Source organism: Anas acuta, chromosome 12, assembly GCF_963932015.1.
Source record: "Anas acuta chromosome 12, bAnaAcu1.1, whole genome shotgun sequence".
NCBI lineage: Eukaryota > Metazoa > Chordata > Aves > Anseriformes > Anatidae > Anas > Anas acuta.
Window position 1 is genome coordinate 21,610,770 of NC_088990.1, and position 9,084 is coordinate 21,619,853.

A 9,084-nucleotide genomic window follows, 5' to 3' on the forward strand; every position below is an offset into this window, starting at 1 on the left:
AGTTGTGTGGCTTTTCATCGAAAAGGACATCTGAATATTTTTGATGGAGTCTTCTAAGGGAAAGCAGAACTGCATAGCAATTAAATTAACAGCTTTGGTAACAGATCAACACTTGCTTGTGACAAGTAATTAAAGACAAGAAATCTGATAGCATCCTCTCCTCTTCAACTTTACTCTTTGGCACGCCTTTCCCCTTTACAACAACTTAGTTTTAATGCATAATAAACTTTTTTTTAGAAAAAAAAAGAAAAAAAAAAAGAAAAAGAAAATGAGCAGTCACAAATTCAGTGAAACATAGCTTTTTTTTTTTCCCTTCAACCAAAATTGAAAATTTATTTTGCTTAATTTGGGAGCCTTTGAAAAATCTATTTATATCACTTTTTTTCCCCTTTTAATCTAGGTCAACATTTAAGCAAAGAAAAAACAATGGTGGAGTAAACAAGGTAATTCTGAAAATGTCCAAAAGATTTTCCAAAAAAAAAAAAAAAAGCAAACATTGTCTTTCAAAACAAGAAATCCACACCAAACTATACTTTCTTTCCAAGCCCTAGAGACAGAGGTACTTTTTTCCCAGGCACCCTGACATTCTCAGTTCAACCTATCGTCATGAATAGATGTTCTGCAGAATCACAGTAGGACTGCTAATCTGAACAGACATCCTGTGCATGCAAACAAATGTTTAGGCGCTGTTCACATCAGCCTGCCAACACCACAGCTCTCCCAAGCACAATGGCTCAAGCAAGCAATGAAACCCAAGTTGCTCATGTTTCACACTGCAATCTTCTCTCTTTCTGTATTTGACTTTTGCCAGCTGACACTATCATTTTGCAGCCACTATGGCGATGAGCCATGCTGTTCTCTCTCACACAGATATTCGTCTTTTAGTCAAACTTCACAGGGGTATGCATTGCTTTGTACATCTTCCCAAGCAGGCAAGAAAGCTGCCAGAAGCCATGATCGTCTTTCAAATGTATGCATTAATGGCAGGAAATGCTCTACTAAATGATCCCTTATTAAAATGCACTTCATCATCATACACTGTTCCTCTGCTCACAGTTGCATTTTCCCTAGCACACAGGACCCCAGTTTGTCACTAGAACCTAAGTATCAAGTCTTGAATGTGTAACTACAGTCACATACAGCTAAGACCTGGGAATTCTCTGGATGTGTGAAATACAATCCAGAAGAGCTGTTATCCTGAAATACAGCAAAGGAAGAGAAAATGTTAGCTATTTACTTATTAGCCAGTTGTGGAAAAAAAAGTTTGTGCCTCTTTGTGAAGATGCTTTAGCTTTACTTATCATGGCACAGGAATTTGTTTAGCCATACCAACACCATTTCTGTAATATGCCTCCCTCTTGAGCCACTAAGAGCCAAGAATTCAGCTCTGGCCCTCACTGTAACCCCAGAGGCATAAACAAGATCCTAAAATATTATGAAATATGTCCATTCACTACCTTCTAAATCATTAAAAAACAAACAAACAAAAATCAATACAAAAGAAGGAAAGAAAGAAATAAGGAAAGAAAGAAAAGCCAAAACTCAGAGGCACTACAAAAACACATGCCCAAAATGCTGGCAGGAGTTGTTTATAAGAATTCCAATCTAGAAAATATCTTGCTTCATAAAAATGGCCCTATCTACACAGGTTAAATGCATGTGCAAAGCACTCTGAATATGAAATATACTAACTTTGAATGACACTGATCATCATAATGTACTTCTGCATAGGATGTGCAGCATCTTCTGGAAGAGCAGCTTAACAAGATTGATGCAATTATAAATTTCTGTGCAGTGGAACTCAGGTTATTTTGCATTACATTAATTTATTTTTTAATGTGTTTTCCTCTTTTGCTTCCTCTGCAGGCATAGTTATTGTAGTTATTTTCTGCATATTCTAATTATTTTCTGCAAATGGTTCATTATACCATGCTTAATAACTCAGAGGACCTGGCAATTTTAGTAACAAATATTTTTAATTCTTAAGCATGACATAAATGAATACATGCACTCCTCAATATATGCATTCCTTCAAATAAGTCAAAATGCAAAGTGCTGATCTGCACTTGAATGTATTTTTGCTTCCTCTCTCCCATTGTGCCTTTTCTCTCTACATAGCACAAAAGAAGAGGCAGAAACCACAGAGGTACAGCTAGATTTCAAATAACCATGTTTACAAGTTGCACACAAATATACACACCAAGGTTCATGCATGTACTGCTGTTCTGGCTGGCTTCTGGTAGTTACTGCAATAAAGCATGGCTCCCAAACTACTTGAAAGACCCACAAACTCTTTTAGTACTACTGGAGCCCAACTGCTTTTCTTTTTAAGAAACAGCACTGTTCGTGTACAAGGCAAACAGTTTTGAGAGTCTAATCTATTTCATTAATAGCTGGCTGGGAAGCAATTAATGGTATGCCTACCATAGGCATCAAAAGTTCAGGGAACATCCATGTAAATCCTTCCCAAGCATCTTCACTCCTCCCCAAAATATTGGTACTTTGGACCTGTGTAAATCCCCTAGGCTAGCACTGAGCAGCAACATTTATTGAGACCTTTCTGGAGGTAAATGTCACAACTGCAGCCTAGCCTGTACTTTTTACTACTTTTCAAAGAAAAGGTGTTCAGTTCTTACAAAAACCTGTAACACTTGGTATCTTCTGCTTCCTGTAACAAGGTATGAGCCCTACCAGTTCCAAAGATCAGTTTTCACCAGAGTGTGGGTAGTTAAGGTCTGGCGGCCGGAAGATGTCGCGCTGTACGGAAAGGTGGAGCCCCTCCCTTGATGGGACAGTAGCGCGTGGTCTGTGATGTAAGCAAGCGGAAGTGATGCTATGGGCCCCGGGTATATAACCCCATGGGACTCGACAATAAACGCCATTTGCCATCCACCACATTGGTGTCTGTGAGCCGATGGACCAAGCGGCCTGGGGTTGGTTGCCATGCCGTTCCTGAACCAGGTCGCCACTGCCCCCTGAAGGCAACACCAGAGTAAAGAAAAAAGTATGAAAAACAGTAACATTTCACTTGTTTATCACTTTTAATCTACAAGATGCACCTACACACATAGGCCCCTCTAACATGTTCTCCAGTAAAGTAAAATTAGTATAACAAAGGTAGGAAGTGAGTAGAGAACTGAAGCATGGGAATGGGCTTACTAGCAACTGAGGAAACAGCCACTGCAGTTAAGAAACCACTACCAGCATGGAGCAGTCACAAGCCTGAAATACAGGTATGAAAGAAATGTCCTGTCAAGCAGGATACCGCTAATCTCTGCCCCTGTCTGATGTATCTAACAGAAATGCTCCTGCCTTGCTCTTTGCAGAAACAGATGATGCACCCTGAAAGTATTCATGTATAACAAAGCCTCGTGCCTTTGAACCCTGGAACTTTCAGTGGTTTCAGTAGTTTCTTTATCTTGTGTTCCCCTTCACTGTCTCAAACTGAGCTATTGAGGCTGGCAGTGCAGTGTGTCCTAGCCACTTGCTGGCTCTCAGTAATTCCCAGCTATTGACATCAGGTCTGGGATTTCTTTGGATGACTACAAAGATTTAAGAATTTGTATATAGCACCACTAGCACTGAATGAGGATTCTGCTTCTGGATGTCACGTCTCAGAATTGTGTTGCCCCAGTGTGCAGGGAGTTTACATCATTAAAATTGCATGCCTGAAAAAGTTAATACATCCTCCTGGATAAAGAACTAGGCAAGAATTCTCTTTTTTTTTTTTCAGGTTCCAGAGGAAGGGAAGTGGAGTGTGATTAATCAAAATGTGACAATTAAGCAAAATGGAAACTTTTCCTAAAAACATATTAATTTTGACAAACTGTGTTAATAAAGGAACACGTGACCAAAATTGCATCAGGGACTACAAAGCAAGAAGGCTTGCAAGGCTCCAGAGTTCTCAGCTTTTAAACCCATAGCTCCCACCTTTCACATGAATATTTTTCTCAAAGTCCAGACTACTCTAGCTCCTTACTCCTAATTTTTCAAATGAAACTTCCCTACTATTAAGAACATGTTGAAAAAGCTTTGTTGAAGAAGAAAAAAAGTTCTATATAGAAAGTACTAAGAATCTGGGATTTTTCTCAGTGCATATTACAAATGGTTGCTGTTTAGAATGAACCTGATATCACATAATATTCATATTTCTCAAAGGAAGTAGAAAGTTAACTGCCTAAAGGGGAAAATCCTCAAAACACTTTTTTTTTATTATTGTCAATTCTAGATGATAATTTTTAGCTTCACTTTCTTTATCCCATATGGAACAAAGCTTCTGATTTCTTGCAGTCTTCCCCAGTCTTTTAATGCTTTTTCAACTATTTTTAGCAAAAACATATCACATCTAACTATTCAAGCTAATGCCATCTTCTTCTTCCAAATGTGCCTCTGTGAAGACACTGGTGTCCAGAGACAAATACCTTTAACTCAAATGCCTTCAAAAATACAGTGGGAGAGAGGGAGAATGTTAAGATTTTAATCCTTTTTGATGTTAATTCCATGCAATCAGTACAATCCTATCTGTTCTGGTTAAGGTAGTTTACTGTGCTGTCATCAGAAAGTTTGCCATTCTATTATAATTCTTTGTTTCTTTAAAGCTGGTTCAAATTATTTAATATCACACTTACTACATCTCTTCCTTAACTGGCAAAAAGAGTATACTTATGGAAATAAATAAATAAATTAACCCTTTCCCCCTTTTTGGCAACATCACAAGATGTTCCAAAAAGCGACTTGTGCTGCAAAAACACAATGTCATTTTACAAGCCTCTTTGTACCTTCACATACCATTTCACCTACCTCATTTCTACCAGCTGTTGCCCTGGTGATTTTGCAGATGGCTATGTGGGCAGATGGACTGGAAGTTCATACAATAAACATGCAGCAAAGGAAAATCCATGGTTTTGCACGGCTTCAATTACCAGGATCTGTAGAGATGTCAAAGACATGCTATTCCCCATTTGGCAATATGCTTTGATTGCTAATTAATGCAAACAGCTTGTTGTCTACAGTGATACACAATTACTTCTCAGTGACCAAATGGCTTACAACAATTTCAACAAGCAGTTCAGGAGCCAAAAGCATTCCATAACTAAAATGCTAACACTAAGCTTGTGTATTTTTATTTAAAGATGTAATATTACAGCCATCTGGAAAACTGTTTATTTAATAACATCCAGCAACATGGTACTTGACACCTGCTAACTGGCAAGTTAACAGCAAAACAGGTAACCAAAGGTATGAGTGGGTCCAACATTCAGGGCTAGGGAGGAAGAAAGAGACAATGACTGACATAATGGCTTCTTTTTTGGATGACTTATTTTTAACAAAAAAAAAAAAAAAAAGGAAGGAAGGAAGGAAGGAAGGGAGGAAGGAGAGAGAGAGAGAAGAAAGAAAGGGGGGGAGAGAAAGACAGAATAAGAGTCCAATAAGAGTCCAATTTCTGTGGAAAATAATAGTGTGGGGTGGGAAATCAAGCACTAGAAAGGTATTTTACTAAAAAAAAAAAAAAAAAAAGAAAGAAAGAAAGAAACAAATCTCTTCTTCCATCTTTCTTATCTTTCTTTGAGAAAACAGACGAGGGGTTAGAGCTACCAAAATGAAAACTTGACAAGAAACTAAAGCTTGGATTTACTACAAGCTCTGCAGACCTACCAGTGATGCCATTCTGTGAGAACATGGGTTCTTCTTCCTCCCCAGCACACATCAAACTACAGAGACACTCAAACAAGCTTAATAATTTAGGGCTGCTCCATGAGGTAGTACATGAATGCTAATTAACTTTCTAGATACTTTTCCCTTGAGGCCAAGCATTTTCTGAAATGGCCTCCTTGTAGTAAACAACTGAAAACAATCCTTCCAAGTGCATGATTCATGTTCTGTGCTCACAGCCCTAATGGTGTTCTCACACAGAAATCTTTTTACAGAATGAGGTGGCCAGAAAAAATTATATGGCACAAAACAGTGTGTGAACTGGGTTTTCCATTTGATGAAAACATATTTAGGATCTAATGTACAGTGCATCTGTACGGAAATTATGCCAACAACCAAGGTAGATGAAAGATATGCAGCTAGGATTTTAGGTTACATTTGCTAGAAGGGTTTAAGTCTTTAGAGAACACACCAACAAACAGCTTCTCTTTGCCTTGCTATCATGTCACATTTAGTCTTTAAACACTAAAAAGAAACTTCATAAACTGCAAATAAAAGTAAACAGGCCAACATTACTGTATTTAGACTTGTCTCAACACCAACACTCTCCACTAAAGAAAAGCATTCCTGAACTACTCCAGGTTTGGGAATACATTTTGTCTTGAAGTCTAACACTTTCTCTAGAGCCAATGTAAGAACAGACCAGGAGGGTTATTTTACTACCACAGCATCTATCTTCTGATTCGGGACGGATGATGGCATGGTGGGATACTTCAAGGTGAGTTTGATCTCCACTAATATTTGGCATTACAGAATCAGTAGAGTTGTAGAAGATGACTTGCATTTTCCTTGAAAAGTAAAACCAGGGGACTAAAAATTGATGGAGACTCTAAGAATTTCCTCTCCACTTCAGCTAAGCTTCATTTCTAAGGCTTCAGTCCAACAGCCCAGCCAGAGCAGTATGCATTACTTCAAACGACACGGAACACAAACAGCTTGTAAAGATTTAGATGGTGTTTTTCTTAATTAATTAATTAATTAATGAGATCTTTTTCTACCTCAAACTCTACTATATTTTTTCAATTACAGATTTCCCCTGTAATATATTGAAACAATGCTGCATATTTTTAGACTTGCAGTTCTGAACACAGAATGGGAAAATTGATAGTTGAAAAACAAAGTATCCATTTGGATGTATTTACTTTGAATATTAACGTCATACTAGAAGATGTTTAGAAGTTCAGACTAGACAAAAATGCTGGAAGCCCTTATCCTTTCCATAGATCACCTTACAACTGCACATTAACAGTAATTGTCATGGCTGTCATGCTGTTTTAGTTCTGCATTAAGGCTGGGATTCATACATACCTTCTGCTTCCAAGACCACTGCCCGTCATAGTGACATAAAATATCTGCAAGACATATAAGCACTGATTTGCATGGCTCAGCCATGTACACAACTGTATTACATACACAGATGTAGTTTTAAAATACTGCTCAAACAACCATCACGCAGGGAGAAAATGCAACATTGCATCCTACAAAGGAAACAATCTGCTTAATGTAATTCTAATCCTCCTTACCTGCTTCCTTCTACTGCCATAAATGCTTTCTCTATTTCCTGTTAATAGACCCCATCACTTTTTACCTGTTACTGATGCCTTCATCAGTACCTCCCTGCTACTTCAAGTACCACATTTCCAGTTACCTTGTCAGTAGAGCTGAGCCTTTTTCTAGTCTACCCACCACCCTTTTGTTAAAAGCATTATTCCCTCCCTTGCTGTCTCATTTAAACATCTAAACTGACAGTCTTTTAGGTGCTCTGGTGGCAGCTTCTTAAGAGATTGAGGCCTTTTGTGTGTCAGCCCCTGACACACACAATCTACATGTAGCAGAGAAGTGACAGACAAAAAATCTCTTAAAAATCAGAGAGAGAGCAAGAGAGAAATTTGCAGAAAATAAAACTGTTCTGAAAACATGGCTCTTCTCTGGAAGTGGGGTTGCTGGCTCTCTTGAGGTAATATAGATATTTGGATTGCCCACAGAATCAGCTTATAAACAATCCGAAGGACCACAGATCTAAAGCAAGCATAAAGGAGTTTTAACCTTAAATGTTCTTGTTTCTGAAGGCATTTACACTGTGAAGGGTGTTCCCTGTAATTTCCTTGTGCTACTAGAGCTGCATCAGCAGGTGGCAGAAAGAAAAACAGAAATGTCACTCAAATTATCATAAACTGGAAGAGAGAGAAAATCTTTGGATGCCATGACAAGTCCAGTGAACTGTTATGCAAAGATTCTTTTTGAGGAGTATGAGATTGATCTTTTACTTGTTTGGTAACAAAGAGCTCAAGCAGCTCATACACATTACCTGCTTCTGCAGGTAACAGACACTAAGAACAGATACAGGCGTTACTGAAGGAACTTTTACTTTATTAAGTTCCTAGTATCAACAGTACATAATGAAATAAACCAGTCAGAAGAAGAATGATGATGCCAACAACTCCATAAGAGCTATTCTTGTCAATGGTAAGCAATTTGTGACCTTGCCTGATTTACGGCCATTGCTATTATTCCCTTTTAGGATCATACTAATATGACAGTTATGATCTTTCCATGTATTATCAGAAATTATTTTTAGCTATTTCTTTTAATAAATATGATCACTCAGATAAAGGAATTAAGAAATATATTAATAATATTAATTAAGAATTATTACTGAGTTAAATGTGTTTTTTTATCTAACTCACCATTCTAGACAAAGCTCAGATGTTAGAAATAATAGATGATATTCATACAGCTTCATTGCTGTTACAGGTGTCAAAGAGGCAGCATTTCCCTGTACAAGAAAAAAACAGCACTAATTACAATAAAATATTATCTAAAAAGATAAATTAAAAAAAAAAATCTAAAATAACTAGAAGTCCCAAGCTCAGCATACTTCCAACTCAGAATATTAAGAGTATTGGAAATTTTCTGAAAAAGTATCCATAGCACATAATTCAAATATGTTTTGGAGCTTGAAGTGGAACTTAGTCTAGCATTCACTATTAAGAAGTAGATACTTACGACATTGATCATGGAGAAAAGCCTGTCATAGTCACTAAGATATAAAAAGAAATAAATCATGCATTTGCTGTTGATCAACAAATTCCCTGGCTTTTTTTTTTCCTTCCTTCTCTTCCCTCTGCTTGGCAGAAATGGGAATCAACAGGGAGAGAGAACAGAAAAGCACTCTGCTTTCTCCCCTTCCTCTCTATTTGTTAATCTCTCTCCCCTGCAGCATTCTTTCCTCATACACGTTTTCTGTCATAGGCATTTCTTTCCTACTTTTGAAAATTCATATTGAGAGCTCTTTTCTCATCTAAATTACTTTGTCTTCTTCTTGAATCATTGTAAGGTTCACTCTCACAAATATCTTCCGTAAGTCTAGCA

At 37.6% G+C, this 9,084-nt stretch overlaps 1 long non-coding RNA gene across 1 annotated transcript; it reads right to left on the bottom strand.

The window, feature by feature from the left end:
* Positions 1-1,542: 1,542 nt before the first annotated feature.
* Positions 1,543-8,491, bottom strand: LOC137863228 (uncharacterized). Its single transcript, XR_011100754.1, has 4 exons — positions 8,400-8,491; positions 7,021-7,064; positions 4,801-4,928; positions 1,543-2,975 (listed from the first exon to the last, which is right to left on the bottom strand). It is a non-coding gene; the product is annotated as an uncharacterized lncRNA (long non-coding RNA).
* Positions 8,492-9,084: the final 593 nt, after the last annotated feature.